Source organism: Eschrichtius robustus, chromosome 14, assembly GCF_028021215.1.
Source record: "Eschrichtius robustus isolate mEscRob2 chromosome 14, mEscRob2.pri, whole genome shotgun sequence".
Lineage (NCBI taxonomy): Eukaryota > Metazoa > Chordata > Mammalia > Artiodactyla > Eschrichtiidae > Eschrichtius > Eschrichtius robustus.
Genome location: NC_090837.1, coordinates 20,407,292 through 20,423,550, shown reverse-complemented (window position 1 = coordinate 20,423,550; position 16,259 = coordinate 20,407,292). Strand labels below are relative to the sequence as shown.

At 52.4% G+C, this 16,259-nt stretch overlaps 1 long non-coding RNA gene across 1 annotated transcript; it reads right to left on the bottom strand.

The window, feature by feature from the left end:
- Window positions 1-3,263: 3,263 nt before the first annotated feature.
- Window positions 3,264-5,800, bottom strand: LOC137776125 (uncharacterized). The gene is made up of 3 exons (XR_011076178.1): window positions 5,711-5,800; window positions 5,450-5,620; window positions 3,264-3,639 (listed from the first exon to the last, which is right to left on the bottom strand). It is a non-coding gene; the product is annotated as an uncharacterized lncRNA (long non-coding RNA).
- Between the last annotated feature and the right edge of the window lie 10,459 nt (window positions 5,801-16,259).

Genomic DNA, 16,259 nt, shown 5'->3' with positions numbered 1-16,259 from the left:
TGGAATCCTCCTCCCAAGATCATGGCTCCGTTGCTTCCTCATTGTTGGTGTCGCTTGTCGCCCTGCCTGACTCCCATGTCTAGAGAAGCACCACCCCTCTGCCCGCCACTGCCCATCACACTACCTTGTTATCTCCCGCGCACAGCCCTTGTCATCACCCAAAACCACCTGCATCACTGGCACACTTGTGCACTGTCTTCTCTCCTCACTGGAATGCAGGTTCCAGGACTGTTTTTCATCCCCTCCACGTCCTCAGTACTTACCACAGTGTGCCTGGAATGCAGTAGGCGCTCAATGAGTGCTTGTTCACAGAACCAACCACAAGGGCCTAAGCTACAAATCAGGTTCATCCCGGGTTGCTGTCCCCGGACTCTCCTGTAGGACAGCAGTTCCCTGTCCTTTGACTTCTTGAAGACATTAATTTCTTTAAGTGCTCAGAGGTTGCTCATTTACCTGCCTGCTCTACCACCTACAAACTACGTGACCTTGGGCAAATTACTTATTCTCTCTGTGCCTCGGTTTTGTCGGCTGTAAAGTGGGGATAGTAACAGTGCCCGCCTCATAGGGCGAATGTGAGAATTACATTAATGCAGGAAGAGGCTTAATTGCAGTGCATGGGACCCAGCGTTCAGTACCGTTAGCTCTCCTGCTGTGATCACCACCGTCATCACCAGTTTGACTGGTGTTTCCTCTCTGCCTTCAAGTAATAACACTTACCTGGCCACTTTGCCTGCTCAGCACCCTTCAGTGGCTTCCTAATCCACTTGGGAAGAGACCAAGCCCCTGGAAGTAGCCTGGCAGCCCCACCTCCCTCTCCAGCCTCACCTTGCATGAATCACCACCGTCATCACCAGTTTGACTGGTGTTTCCTCTCTGCCTTCAAGTAATAACACTTACCTGGCCACTTTGCCTGCTCAGCACCCTTCAGTGGCTTCCTAATCCACTTGGGAAGAGACCAAGCCCCTGGAAGTAGCCTGGCAGCCCCACCTCCCTCTCCAGCCTCACCTTGCATGACTTTCCCCCTTGCTCCATCCCCTGCAGTCACACGGGTCTTATGTCAGTTCTTCGTGTGATTTAAGCTCGTCCCGTGCCAGGCACTCTGCCTGGAATGACCTTTCCCTCCTCCTGCCCCTGGTTGAAGCCCCCTCAGTGTGGTCATGGCCTCTCAGCCTCCCTGCACGCCCCCAGGCACTGTGAACCTGCGCTGCAGCCCTTGTCATAGCTGTGAGCGGGCACTCATTCCTTCCCTGGATAGATCCGTGCCTTTCCTACGAGACCCTGAGCTCCACGAGAGCAAAGACCCAGTCATCCTTTGCCCACTTTTGTACTCACGGTGTTTGCACATGGTAAGTGTTCAGTAAATATTAACTGAAGGAGTGGGGAGAAAGCCTTTGGGCTGGGCACACAACGCCCCAAGAGAAAATCTGCTGCCTTTGCAGAACCAACCAGCCTTTCTCACCGGCCTCTGGCCACAGAGCTGGAACAGCCCCCCTGACTTCCAGTAGGGTCCACTTGCTTGCATTGTGGCCTGGGGTAGCCGCTGCTTGCGTGCTGCCTTCTTTCACACAGTGCCCACAGAGTTACAGGAGTTGGGAGAGCCTTTGCTCGGCGAAGCCAAGACAGAAACTGGATGTGAAGCAGCGACGCAATGGGGAAGTCTGTCTGGCTTCCTGAGCTCTGCCGGCTCACGGCCAGACATCCAGCTCTTCCTTCCCTCTCAAAACAGGGTAACTGTGGGGTCCTGAAGGCCGAGTGCTCTGCTCGGGTTTTTCTGGCTGATGGTATTTCCTTTGATTGCTTGGAACAGAGGTCCTCGCAGGCTTCAGTCCTGGGCCAGTCCCCATGCCTCGAGTCTGAGCCAGGACATGGCAAAATGAGAAAAATAGGGACACTATAAGGTGTTCTCATAAAGCTAAATTAATTCTCAGATTGTCCTCCTTTTTTGTGTGTCAGGATGCCCTTTCGTTTATGAAATAAGGTTGATGGAGGTAGTGATAGATTCTCTCTCTCTCTTTTTTTTTTCTGCATGGCATGTGGGATCTTAGTTCCCGGACCAGGGATCGAACCCGTGACCCCTGCAGTGGAAGCACGGAGTCCTAACCACTGGACCACCAGGGAAGTCCCAGTGATAGGTTTTCCTTCTTCCCTTCCTCCCTCCCTCCCTTTCTTTCTTTCTTTCTTCCTTCTTTCCTTCCTTCCTTCCTTCTTTCCTTTCTTTCTTTCTTTCTTTTCTTTCTTTTTCTTTCTCTCTGTTTCCTTCTTTCTTCCTTCCTTCCTTCCTCCCTCCCTCCCTCCCTTCCTTCCTTTCTTTCTCTCTCTCTCTCTTTCTTTCTTTCTTTCTTCTTAATGTCCTGGCTTGTCAAATCACCTACTTAATTTCTTTTGAAATTTCCTGGTTGGTGGACAGTGGCTGAGCAGGGATGAGAACCCAGGTTTCCTGGTTCCAGTTTAACTGTCTCTCCACTCTGCAGCCCCTCCCTGGAGAAGATAAGATGCAGGGGAGACACGAGAGCTGGCTGTAAATTACTGACGGGCTGCCATGTGGAAGAGGGGACACGCTTGTTCTGGCTGCACCCCTGGGGTCTCCAGGGAGCAGTTTCAGGTGGGCACGTTCATGGCTTAGAATAGTTTCTGACAGGCAAGTACTCAACAACAGACAAGGCTGCCCCACCCGGCAGTGTTCAGGCACAGGTGGGGCAGCTCCATTCGGGCCTGGTGGAGAAAATATTCGGGCCGGGGGGGTGGGTACCAATTAAGGGTCTTGGTCTTAGATTCAACCTGCTTTCTGCACCAGTTTCACCACTTACTATCCGTGTGACCTTGGGCAAGTCTGTTTCCTTTTATTTAAAATGGGGGTAATTATTGCCACCCTCAGGGTCCCGTGAGGATTAAAAAAGGGAGTGAGGCCTTCTAGGAGATGTGAATCCTGCCCCCAGGGAGCTTACTTAGAGTCTGGTAGAGAGCAGCAGAATCACAGAGAAAGGATAATGTGAAGCAACTTATGAGCAAGGACCGGCAAGAGTGGCCCAGACGTCTGTGCTGGGGTGTTTCTGAGTATGGGCTATCAGGGAAGTAGGTAACACTTAAACTGAACCTTGAGACGCTGCCTGGGTCTGGATAAGTAGAGAGGAAGGAATGGGGAGCTTTCAGGGAGGAGAGCATATAGTGGTCTATTAAGTACGGGTCTAGCAAGTAGCTATATTTTTAAATATAAATTTATTTATTTATTATTTATTTATATTTAATTTTGGCTGCCTTGGGTCTTCGCTGCTGCGCACGGGCTTTCTCTAGTTGCGGCGAGCGGGGGCTACTCTTCGTTGTGGTGCACGGGCTTCTCACTGCGGTGGCTTCTCTTGCTGTGGAGCATGGGCTCTAGGCACGTGGGCTTTAGTAGTTGTGGCTCACGGGCTTAGTTCCTCCATGGCATGTGGGATCTTCCCGGACCAGGGCTTGAACCCGTGTCCCCTGCATTGGCAGGCGGATTCTTAACCACTGCACCACCAGGGAAGTTCAGTAGCTATTATTATTACCTAAATTTCAAGGGCATGGCAATCTCTCTTTCCTTGGGCTCCCATGGCTCTGTGGGCACATTCCTGGCTCATGAGAGATGCTTGGTGCATGTTGTATGAGCAGGACTGGCTGCCACAGAATAGAGGGAGATATGATTAGATTCTAAGTGACCTGGGGAAAATAAGAGCATCCTTCCATATAGCCATACACCTGTCCATCATCCAATAGCACGCACATAGATACATACACATCCATCCATCCATCCATCCATCTATCCATCCATCCATATGTTTCAGGCAGAGAACAAGACAAAGCCACTCGAAACTTACATCAAGGGGGGCAGGGCTTACAGATATAAATCAAATAATGACATGAATAAGTGTAAAACTGCAACTGTGGTAAGTGCTACAGGTCAAAGGGGTTCATGGTGCCAGGAGAGTCCAAAACAGAGCAATTCAGCCTATACAGGGAGGTCAGGAAAGTCTCCCCAAGGAAGTGACCAGTGAACTGAGAACTCACGGGCAAGTTGGAGTAACTAGAAGAATTGGAAGTGTATTGGGGATGGGGAATGTTTCAGGCAGAGAGGGCAGAGCACACATGGCAAGATGAAGTTGGGGGGTGTCGGCCCGATGATGCAGGACCTCCTGGGCATGTTCAGGATTTCGAATTTTATCCTTAGAGTTTCTAAGCAAGCATCAGGTGACATGCTCAGATTTGTATTTTTAAAAGACTGTCTGGCTATGGTTATAGAAAATGGAAGTGGGGGGATGGGATGGGCAGGTGTAAAACAGGAGACCTGTGAGAAGCCAATGTAGTTGCCCAGGAAATCCATGATGGAACCTCGGACTGGGAAGGGGTTGGGGAGGGGAGGAATGCGTGAGGAGGCCATTTAGGAGATAAATGGACATGATGGGGCGATGTGTGTGGTGGGAAGAATGAGGGTGAGGGAGTTGCCTAGGATGATACCCAGGTTTCTGGATGGAACTGTTGCTAGGCAACGGAGTGAAAGCCAGGAGAGCGCGGGGAAGGGGTGGGACACACTTTCCCTTGCTGTTGTTATGTCTGTGTTTGCAAAATAAGGGTGTCAGGAGTGTGGGTGTGCACCGCTCCCTGAATGCCTGCTCAGGGGTGAGAAGGCTGGGTTAAGGAGGCTGCACGTTGCAGGCCGAAGAGCAGGGCCGGGGAGCTAGCCTTCCAGTCTTGGCTCTGCATCCAGGTAGCTGTGTGACCTTGAGGGGGCAGCTTCACCCCTGTGGGCTTCAGCTCTACAACTGACAGCCCTGCTGGTCGGGCGTTTTAAGGGCATAAAGCAATCTGAGTCTCATTCGTGTCCACTGGCATTATTTACAGGGCTCCCCCTTGGAAAGTTATTCCTTGTAGACCCCCTTTATCCAGAGCCTGAAGGTTAAAATAGCATTGAGTCTAGAATGTGAGCTCTGAAAGGACTCACAGAGCCCGCTTGCCCCATCCTCTGATTTTACAGAGGTGCAGCACCTGTGTCTGATCCTTCTCTCTCTCCTCCTGCCCGACCCTGCACATAGCAGAAGAGGAGGAACAGTTTGTGTAGAGCCACAAAGCTACAGGGAAGAAGAGCACCCTTTGGGGTGAGCCCCATGGTCCTCTTCTTACTTTGGGGGTGGGGATTTTTCTGCAGCCTACCGCCATGTCTTAGGACAGATTGGGCTAGGCAGAGCTGTAGGGATGGGCTAAGATCATAGACACAGGTGATGCTGAGCATCTGGGGGAAGAGTGATGAAGGGGACATCTGAAGTTGTGTCCTGCTGAGCTGGGGTCCTTTCTGACTTATTGAAGATGCCTCTGGTCATGCACCCCTGCTGTGACTCCTGGGTGTCCTCCAAGGGCTGCAAGATGCTCTTTGCAAAAAAGGAATGTAGAAAACCCAGCCTACCCCCTGCAAATAAGACATGGAGACAAAAACCTGGTTGGAATCTTGCGGCTGAAGTTTCCACGGTGGCTCCACTCTGCTGCCCTTCCCATTGGCTGGGCGTCCTGCTCCGGCTTTAGCAACAGAGGCTCAGATACACATCTCCTTCCTGATTGGCCAGGCTGTGCTGCAGCGCCATAGCAACAGGGGCAGAGGGACCAGTCCCTGCAGAACAACTTGAGTTACTACCTGGGGTGGAGCTGAGATCCAGAGGGCTGCTTGCAGGGGATGCAAACTGGAACAGGTAGCCCTCACCTCAGCTCAAATTCAGGTGGGGAACCCTCCTCCCTGGTTGTCCAGGGTGTTGGGAGGCTGCTGGGCTTCTCCTCCTCATCTCATCTATCCTGTATCTTGCAGCATCTTCCCAGTCCTTCTCTTGCTCCAGGGCTACTGTCTCTGCAGAAGGAAAACCAAACCTCTGGCAGTGCCAGCGGTTAACTCATTTGCCCAAAGTCATGCAAGTTACAAGCTAGAACCTGAACCCGCATTATATTGCCTGACTTAAAGGCTTTAGAGGGTCTTTGGTGGAAAATCTAGGGGTCCTTTTTTTTTTAAAATGGACTTTGTTTTTTAGAGCACTTTTAGGTTCATAGCAAAGGCACAGAGCTGAAGGTACAGAGATTTCCCATAGTCCTTTCAGTTTTAGTAACAATCTTCCTTTAATTCATCAAACAGCTAATGCTTTCCAAAACACTCTCCTATCTGATCCTCCCAACAATTCTGTGAGTTTGGTAAGTCAGGGAGGAATGACCCATTTTATAGATGAGGACACCAGAGCCCAGAGAGGGCAATTGATTTGTTGCATGTCACACAGCATATTCGTGTCAGAGCTGGGACTCCAACCCAGGCCTCCTGAATCCTTGTCAGGGCTCTACCCACAAACCATTGACTTATCCATACCAGGGGGCCTCCAGGAGGGTCGGAGGGATGCTCTGAGGGGTCCTCTCATCTGTTTAGAGAACAGTGGCTGAATAGAATCAGGCATTCCAATGTCTCCAACATGGACCAAGGGTTTCACATCATAACCCCAGTCCCTGCCAGGCAACTCCTAAATTTGGCTCTAGTCCCCAGGAAGGGTCCTTGTTTCACTGCAAACCATGCTGTCCATCCCCCTATATGGACAGGAGAAGAAACACTAGTAAGTTAACTACAATCAGTTTAACATTGCTCTGTGCTTGAAGCTGTGCTGAGGGCCTGCCTGACGCTTCATTGCAGCCTTGGGTCTACACTGTCCACTGTTTACAGATGCAGAGGTTGGTGCTGAGGAAGGTCAGGCTGCGTGCCAAGGTCACACAGTCAACAGTGCGGCCACAATTCAGACAGGAGGCCCCCTGACTCGAAAGCAGGCTGGCTTGAACAGTGTGATGGGCTCTCTGATGCAGAACAGTAGCTCCAAGAGGCATTGGAGAGCAGAGTCTTTTGCTTTTGGGTGTACATTTTTCCCTCAGTGGAGGCAATGGCTGGACCTATTTTTTGGTGCTGGAAAAGACAGGCTCAGAGGATCTGCTTTGTGTTAGGGATTTAGAAATCCTTGGCCCCCAAGGAGTGACTCGGTACCCCCAACACTGTCTCCCATTGCCTAGTGTCCCAGGTTTGCCACCCTTCAGGAGGACGTGGCTGGGCAGCTGGTACTTGGCAATCAACACGGAGGAGAGAAAACCCAATGACTTCCTTGCTCTGAATCTGAGCCCCCGCCGAAAATGAATGTTTTGGCAGATTTCTTTCCTTCCTGCTCAGCTTGTGCTCCCAGAAGCTCTTGCCCCTGAAACAGAGGCCAGCCACCTGGCCTGCCCTCCTGCCCTCCCCAGGGTACTGATTTTGGAGGACACGGAAGGTGGGAGCTCATGCCCGCCACTCTGCTCCCCTAAGGCCCACACCAGCAAGGGGCAGGCCCACGAGTTCACCACCAGCCACGGTCTGCAGCATCTTCCCTGGGCCAGACACCCCACAGACGCTAGGGAGATGGCAAGGAACGAGCCATTATGGCCCCTGCCCTTGTGGAAGCTGCTGCCCAGTGGAGGAGATGGACGGTGGGTCAATAAGTGAATAAATCGTGATTTCCGAGAGCAGTAAAAGCCGTGGACGGGATGAGACAGGGTAATGGGACAGGGAGTGACTGGTGGAGCCGGGGCGGGGTGGGGCGGGACAGCAGGTGTGTGTGTCCTGTTTCAGCCAGGATGGTCAGGAAAGGCCTCTCTGAGGAGAGGTGACATCTGAGCACATAGGACTTGGATGAAAGAGGGGAAACTTTTGCTAGGGGAAGTGCGAGGGGCTGTGGAATTTAGCAAATGCAACAAATGTCTGCTGAATCCCTACTCTGCATCAAGGGACCAGAACAGACGGAGGACCTGCCCAAGGCACGGTGGCAACCCAGAAGAGGTACTACCCAGGCCTGGAGAGCCAAGAAGGCTTCCAGGAGGAAGCAGCAACCCTTCTGAGGCCTGAAGGATGTCAGGTCAAGCACGGTGGGGCAGCAGGCGGCGTGGAGGCACCGAGATGGTTCCAGTGGAAGAACAGCATCTGCAAAGGCCAGAAGAGAGGGAGAGCTCGGGATTCTCAAGTAAAGGCAAAGAGCTGTTTCTGAAGCAGAGAGTTCATGTGGAAGAGAGGGAAAGGATGAGATTGGGGCCCAAATGGGCCTCGGAGGCCAGTTAAACGCTTCAACCTTTCCCTGAAGGCAGTTTGCGTAGGATTGCCATGTTTAGCAAATAAAAATACAGGTTGTCCTGTTAACTCTGAATTTCAGATAAACAACAAATAATTTTTAAGTATAATTATGTGCATGCAGTATCTGGGACATTCTTATACTAAAAAACCATTGTTTATCTGAAATTCAGTTTTAACGGGGCGTCCTGTATTTTCTCTGGCAACCCTGAGTTTGGGCCCACAGAAGCGTTTTAAGCAGGGGATGACGTGGTCGGATTTACATTTTGTGAAGCTCCCGGGATTTGTGGGGAAACATGCTGGAGGGAGACCAGGAAGGGGGTGGGGAGGATGAGGCTCCTGCCTTGTCCAGGCCAGAGAAGCAGAGGCCAGGGAACAGAGGATCTCATCATGTCACCTGCCTCCCCCACTGAGAGGGTGGCCTTGGGTAAATCCCTCAGTGGATGCAGTCTCAGGCCGGTGACTGAAGACCAGGTCAGACCCTGGCTCTGCAGCATGAGCCTCTGGGCTGGTCTGCTCCCTCCGGGGCCCTCAGCATCCTCCTCTGTCAAATGAGGGGTTCAATCAGAAGAGATGGTCCACAAGGGCCCTTCTGTTCCTGCCATCTTGGGCTCTCTGTCCATCCTCTGATGTCTCTCTGGGGTGGTGCCCCACCATGGTGACAAGTCCAAACCTCACTCCTTCTTCCCTTCCAACATCACCTCAGCCAATGGATGCATGAAACACCCACACACCTGGTTTGGGAGAAGGCACTCCAGAATCTGCTGAGGTCCTACTGTGTGATGAGTTGGGTCCTTTACATCATTCGTTTTTGTTAATTCTCACAAAAGCCTCTCAGGGAGGGTATCATTATGCCCATTGCACAGATCAGAGAACTGAGAGCTCAGTGGTGCAGCTGCTGCCCAGGTCACACAGCTGCACAGTGCAAACCTGGGGTGGAGTCCAGGTCTGGCCGGCGCCAGGGCTCTGTCCTCCACTGTCTCCAGGAAACGTTCCCGGGAGTCCCTAATCCCTCAAATAGTTATCACCAGGGCTCAGTCAGCAGTCTCCTTGTCCCACGGCAGGCACGTGCTGCCCTGGCTCTTTCTGAGTTAAGCCAGGGCCTGAAACGCGTTGGTGTAATGCTCATCTGCTGGGGGCTTTCCGGTTTAGGAAGCCCTTTCCCATCTGTGCCCTCCTCACGACCCTTTGGGGACTCTGCAGGCCCCTCAGCCCTTCTAGCCTGCAGCTCTGTCGCAGTGGAGTCTGCATTAAATATTAACGGGGCAGCTCCTGGCACCACTGTGACGTCAATTACCGGGCTGCTTGATGAGGGCTGTGGCTGCCTTTCCAAAGTGAAGCAGTGCCCGGAATTCAGCTGGCTCAAATGGCGTCCCAGGGGGCCGGCTGTCGGACTCGGAGAAGATGCCGCTAATGTAAGGCGTGGCAGGAGTCCAGGAGTTTTCCTTCCATCTCCCCTGCTCCCTCAGGGCCCAGCTGGCATCCCGATGCTGGCACGATGCCTTCAGTCATTCGGCAAATATTTATTGAGCACCTGCTGTATGCTGAGCACAGTTCTAGGCTCTGGGGATACAGTCATGAGCGTGATAAGGTCCCTGCATCATGGGGTTCCCTGTCTGGTGGAGGAGAGGGAGAAACAGTCTCAACGCAGAGGGGCAGACCCAGCACTGTGCGCCAGAGCAGGTGCCCGACCCAGCTTGTGGCCGAGGGATTCTTCCAGAGGAAGCTAGGACTATGCTGAACCCAAAGAAGGAGCCCGAGTTAGGTCTGGAAAGAGGAGGAGTGAGTGTTTCAGGAAGAGGGAACAGGATCGGAGCTCAGACCCTGGTTCTACCCCTTCCCAGCCATTTATCTGCAAGCTGGGTTTCCGCTGTACAGGGGTGTTATGAGGACCAAACGAAGCCACGGCGAGTGATGGCACAGGGCTTGATTCAGGACAAGAGCTCAGCGGTAGCTGTTATGAAAATAGCTCTGTGCCTTCACAGAATTCCTCACCGTGCCACGGAGCCTTACTCTGATTTGGCAAGCTGAGAAACTGAGGCTCAGAGGGGTGACATCACAAAGCCCTGGGTAATATTGTGGATCAGACCCCAGGCTGGACACACGATCCCAGGCTCTGACACAGGCTTTTTGACATTCTCTGGCCATAAGCAACCCAAGCAGTGGCCTCAGCTCAGCGAGACACAGAATACCACAAGAGATCTCAGTGTGAATTCCTCGGCCTTCAACACTCCCCATCTCGGCCTTCTTTGAGGTAAGGCTGCAGCTGTCCAAGGACAAGCCCAGGCCTTGGCTTTGGGGTAGAGCCTGGGCATAGACCTTGTTCTGCTGCTAATCTACTGTGTGACTGTGAGTGAATTTTCTTCCTTCTCTGAGCCTCAGTTCCCCATATTTAACACTAAAACCATCTGTCATTGCCTGGGTCTCTGATCCTCCCAAAGAGCTGTGGCAGAGGAATTATTTTTAATTCCATATTAAAGATGAGGAACCAGGCCACATACAAGTGGGGGCTGGATTTGAAGCCAGGCCCATCTGCTGGCAGAGCTGACTAACGGCCCATCATGTAGTGCTGTCTCTCAGAGTAAGAAAGCCAGCCTGAGTTGTCTCCAAGATCCTTAGTATGAGTCTGTGATTCTGTGAGTTCCATGCTGCCCCCAGGCCTTCAGGGCCCAGTGGTTTCACAGGGAGGGCATTTCAGCTTGGGCTGATTCTCCAACTGTCCCATGTAAAGGAGGTAACAGGGGACTTCCCTGGTGGCACAGTGGTTAAGAATCCGCCTGCCAATGCAGGGCACATGGGTTCGAGCCCTGGTCCCAGAAGATCCCACATGCCGCAGAGCAACTAAGCCCATGCGCCAGAACTACCGAGCCTGCGCTCTCAAGCCACAACTACTGAACCCACGTGCCACAGCTACTGAAGCCTGTGCGCGTAGAGCCCGTGCTCCACAACAAAGACAAGCCACTGCAACGAGAAGTCCGCGCACCGCAACGAAGAGTAGCCCCCGCTCGCTGCAGCTAGAGAAAGCCCGTGCACAGCAACGAAGACCCAACACAGCCAAAAATGAATGAATGAACGAATAAATAAATAAAATAAAGGTGGTAACAGCATTGTCACAGGTTTCTGGCAGGCAGCACCCACTCTCTCCCTCATCCACAACCTCGTTCCTCCTGGCATCAGCCCCGGGGGATGGGAGGTTCAACGTGAGCGACAGGCCCACTTTACGGATGAGGAAACTGAAGCTCAGAGAGGTGCAGCGACTTGCCCAGGCTATCCCAGCTACTGCAGAAGAGCTGGGATTTGAGGCCGCGTCTGGCAACTCCAGATCTTATACTCCAAGTAACTGCAAGGTGGCCAAATTCAACCAGGAGACTTCCTCCTCCTCCTCCTCTCAGCCCCCTCCTAGGCCCTGCAATCTTGCCTCCCTCCCCCTGGCTCTCTCCCCGGTCTTATCTTCCACGAGGCTGCCAGTCAGTTAGCTGTCAGCCAATTTAAAGCGTTTCCCTCCTGGAAGGCCTTGGCCACTCACAAAGAGGGCTCTTGTGGTGGCATTTCTGCAATAGGCACAAGGTGTGAGCAGATTCGATTCAGCACTCATGAAGAGGGGCACCGCAGGGCCTCAGATGATGAATGAAACGCAGGCCCTGTCCTCCAGTGTTTACATTTTACGAGGGAAATGCCAACTTCCTTATGAAGTGGGAAGCAGGTGGTATAAGTGACAAAGAGTGACTCTGCCCCTATTAGCTCCAAGACCTTGGGTAAGAGAGCTTCCTTTACCCATCTGCTTAAATGGGTACAAGAGGAATTCCCCACCTCACAATTGTCATGAGGATTAAATGAGATCACGGATTAGATGAAATTGCATAGCACAGGGCTTGATGCCTAGTAGCTGGCCAGGAAACACCAATCCTACCAAAAGAAGTCCATGCAGGTGGTGGATTCCAGAGTCACAGTGGGAGTGAGCAGAAGGAGAGCGTGCTTCTTGGTGGAGACCTGGGAAAGCTCCTTAGAGGAGGTAAGATTTCAGCTGGGTATTAAAGACTTAGAGGAAGAGGTATAAGAATGGGAAAGTTGGTAGAAACTTGTGGGCAGGCTCTGTGAGCCTGGTGGCCCTAGGATGTCCAGGAAGTAGGTATTGAGCTTGGAAAGGTGGGCCAGGGCCAGGTCATGAAGGGCCAGGTGGAGGAGCTTGTATCTTTTAAGGGGAAAAGGGTGTCCTTCCTACCTATGACCCCAGCGGCAGCTCAGGGCTATCTGCAGAGACCAGCCTCCTGGCGTCAGCCTTCTACTCTGGCTTTGGTGCTGCCAGATCCCTTTGTCTCCTGAGTCAGGGCCAGCCCACCACTGTTGTCTGGAAGAAGACAGAAGGCTGTAGCAATCTGCTTGCCTCCTACTAACATACTGGGGAGGAAAAGCTGTTTTGTAGCATAGTTGCCTGGCAGGGAACCTTGGTGGAAACTCAGCAAACCTCACCCTCACTTCCAAGGTTATGGTTTAAGCAGCAGTTGATGACAGCAGTTGATGTGTGCAGCTCAAAGACTGAAAGAACGTTTTCAGGCACTCAGAAGGTCAGGGGCGGGCATGGAAAGAATGGTGATGGTGGAGTGGGTCTGGATCCGGGTTCCTGCCCCCTGCTCTGCAGTTGGGCAAGATACTTAACCTCCCTGGGCCTCAGCTTCCACATCTGTAAAGTCAGAACAATAATACCGACCTCTCCTTGACCAAGTGGGAGTGTGCTGGCCACCCGCTGCCCGTGGCCTGCTGTGGAGTAGGTCCTGCTACTTTCCTCCACTCCTTGTATGGATGTGGTCCAGGCACTGGGTGTCTGAGGCATCCCTGCTTCACCCTCTTGAGCTGCCATGTCATTTGCTGAACTTCCAGTGGTGACATACCCTAGACCTTCAGAGCTGGAAAAAAGACAGAACTCTGCCATCCAAGCCAGTGTAGCCTCCCACTTCACAGACAGGAAATCCAAGGCTCAGAGACTGGAAGTCACCGCACTCCAGGCTCTGACCTCCAGCTTTCCCTGGACCACCACAGCCCCTCCCACTTGGGCCGACCTAGTGAGAACCACACAGAAGCTTGAGGCAATTATCCAGATGGTTCCAGCCAAAGGATCTAGAAAATTCTGGCTAAGAAACACACGTTCCTTGACCATCTGCAGAACTGAAGCAAAAGCCTTTTTCGCCCTCATTTTAACTGCGATTCCATAGGCAACAGCTTCACTTTCTCCCCCAGAGCTGAGCTCCTTTGAACAAGCTTGTGTGTGTGTGGGGGGGGTGGGTGCTGAGAACGGGGCTCTGAGCTCTGCCAGCTCACAGATTGCAGCTACCAGGACATTTTCACACTTCCTAATGCCAAAAGCTGCCGTGGAAGCCAATCTGCTCCCAAAGCGGGCTTTCAAAGAGTGGCGGGAGGCTCTGGCTGATCCTGAAATCTGTGCACTCAGGCTGATCTTAGACACAGGGGGTGGAAGTTGGTATCAGTGAAAGGACACTGGGGCCCAGGCAGTTGGCAGAGAGTGGCCATGAGTGGGAGGCTGCGGGTGACCGCCTTGACCACTGAGTAAGCACCTGACTGTTCTAGGTCTCCTTTTCCATATGATGGGGTTAACAGCCTCTTTCCCAGAGTTGTGAGGATTTGGGGAGCTGGTACAGGGGGGTCAAGTGTTTACCCCCAAGACCGTCAGACAGCCAGCAATTAACAGCAAGAGCTGCTGCCCCTGCTCCTGGTGGTGGTGATATCATCACTGGCTTGGGATCAGCCGGGTCACCCAGGCAGCAGGAGGCCTGCATTTGGGGGGGAAAAGAAAAAAAGAAAATCCTATCTGGGTGACACGCATCTGTGGGTGGGTGGCCCCTCCATCTCAAGCCGGTAACCATGCTGACAGTGTGAACGCCATCTCTCCAGATCAATACCAGGGCTTCTTTGTAACACTTCCCTTGGTGTCCAGACTTCGCAGGGAGCTCAGAGTGTCCCAGGACACCCGAGGAAAAAAGCAGGACGTGCCTTTTCTGGGTCACCTATTCACGGGGCTCTGGCAGAGGGTTCTGGCAACGCTTTGGAAATCCAGTCCTGCGTGAGAAGCAGTCGTTACCACTGGCTCAGGGTGGGGTGCAGCAAGGAATTTTCTACAGTTGTGATGGCTGGTGAAGGCAGGGTATGAATGTGCTCTTGCCGAACCCCAACCCTAAGAAACAGGATGGTCAGTCCCATTTAAAAGGGGCTTCCCGGGGGGTGGGGGTGGTGGTGTGATGAATTGGGCGATTGGGACTGACATGTATACAATGATGTGTATAAAATTGATGACTAATAAGAACCTGCTAGGGACTTCCCTGGTGGCACAGTGGTTAAGAATCTGCCTGCCAATGCAGGGGACACGGGTTCGAGCCCTGGTCCGGGACGATCCCACATGCTGCGGAGCAACTAAGCCCGTGCAACACAACTACTGAGTCTGCGTTCTAGAGCCTGCAAGCCACAGCTACTGAGCCCGTGCGCCTAGAGCCGGTGCTCCACAAGAGAAGCCACTGCAATAAGAAGCCGGCGCACCCCAACGAAGAGTAGCCCCTGCTCACCGCAACTAGAGAGAAAGCCCATGCACAGCAACGAAGACCCAACGCAGCCAAAAATAAATAAATAAAATTAAAAAAAAATAAGAACCTGCTGTATAAAAAAAATAAATTAAATAAAATGCAAAAATAAAAGGGGCTTCTCCAAGGGTACTCAGCTGGTAACTGGCAGAGCAGGATTTAGACCTGAGTTCAGATCCTCTTCCCCATCACATCACACACATGTCCTTGGATAGCTGGGGGCAGAGTTTTGTTCTGTTCCCTGAGTGAGACCCTGCCAGATAAAGATGCAGCGGACTTGGCCCCTGCTCTGGGTACCTGCTCGGAGCTCTGGGGGCCACACAGTGTGTCTGACCTTGATCATCAGCCCCCTTCCCCTGGTTCAGAGGCCCTCTTGGAAATTGTTCAAAAGCTACATGCTTGATAGGACTTAGAGCCCTGGGAGTAGGTGACCTATCCAAGGTGGTCATCCTGGCTTTATTTACAAGACTTTGGGGAGTGGGCAGCTCTCTCCCGAGGGTGAAGGAGATGGACGCTGATAAGTGTATAAGCTACAAGAGGGAGACTTGTGTGTGCTTTTTACAATCTGAATGACCCCCAAAGGGGAGTCACACCTTGACCCCTTGTCAGCTCACACCTCACGACATCGTGGGGCCATCAGGCCTAGGAGTCTGACAGAACTGAGCATGAATTCTGGCTCTGCTGATTACCAGCTGTGTGATTTTATTCAAGACATGGAACATCTTCAAGCCAGTTTCCTCATCTGTAAGATGGGAATGGAAATCCTACCTACCTTACAGGGGTATCTTGAGGGAAAAAATATGCCCATCTCTGCAAAGCACCTGGCCCAGTGCTGGCAACGTGGTAGATGTCCCCTTCCGTTCAAGAGTGGGCGTGGATAAGGTCGCCCAGGATAGGGCAGAGGGCCTGGGCAGAGCTCTGAGGAACCCCCGAAATTCCAGGTAGGCTGAGAAGACAAGCTCACACAGGAGACAGAATAGGAGTGGCTGGAGCAGCAGAGGGGAGCCAGGAGAGTGCAAGGTCATGAAAGCTAAGAGGTGAGCCTGTCAAGGAGGGGCGAGCAGTTGTGCCAAGTGCAGCCAAGAGGGCCAGGAAAGTGAGGACTGTGCAGTGACCTTGGATTGGTGGCCACAGCAAGGGCCACCTAGGTGGAGGAGTGGGGGTAGAGCCAGAGTACACTGGGCTGAGGTGGGGGTGGTGGGTGGGTGGTGAGGAAGTGGAGACAGTGAAGTTTGGTGAGAAGGAAAGCAAAGCTTTATGGGCGAACCAAAGTTGTCCCCCCATTTGACATTTATGAATGTCAAAATCAGTTATTTAGAATGCTCCAGTCTCTCTGATTTTTACTGTTTTGAAATCAATCTCAGTCCAACATGATCAGAAGTTAGAAGGGCTCTATTCCCTCTAAGGGCTGGAAGGAACTGTGGAGGCCCCCCCAGTGCTGGCCCTCCTCTCACCTCTCACGGGAACCCATCCTCATCAGGCCCATGGTGGATGATAAGTTATTATCTACCACACTCTTTAACGATATTCACTAGGGGAAAGATCAGCCTGGT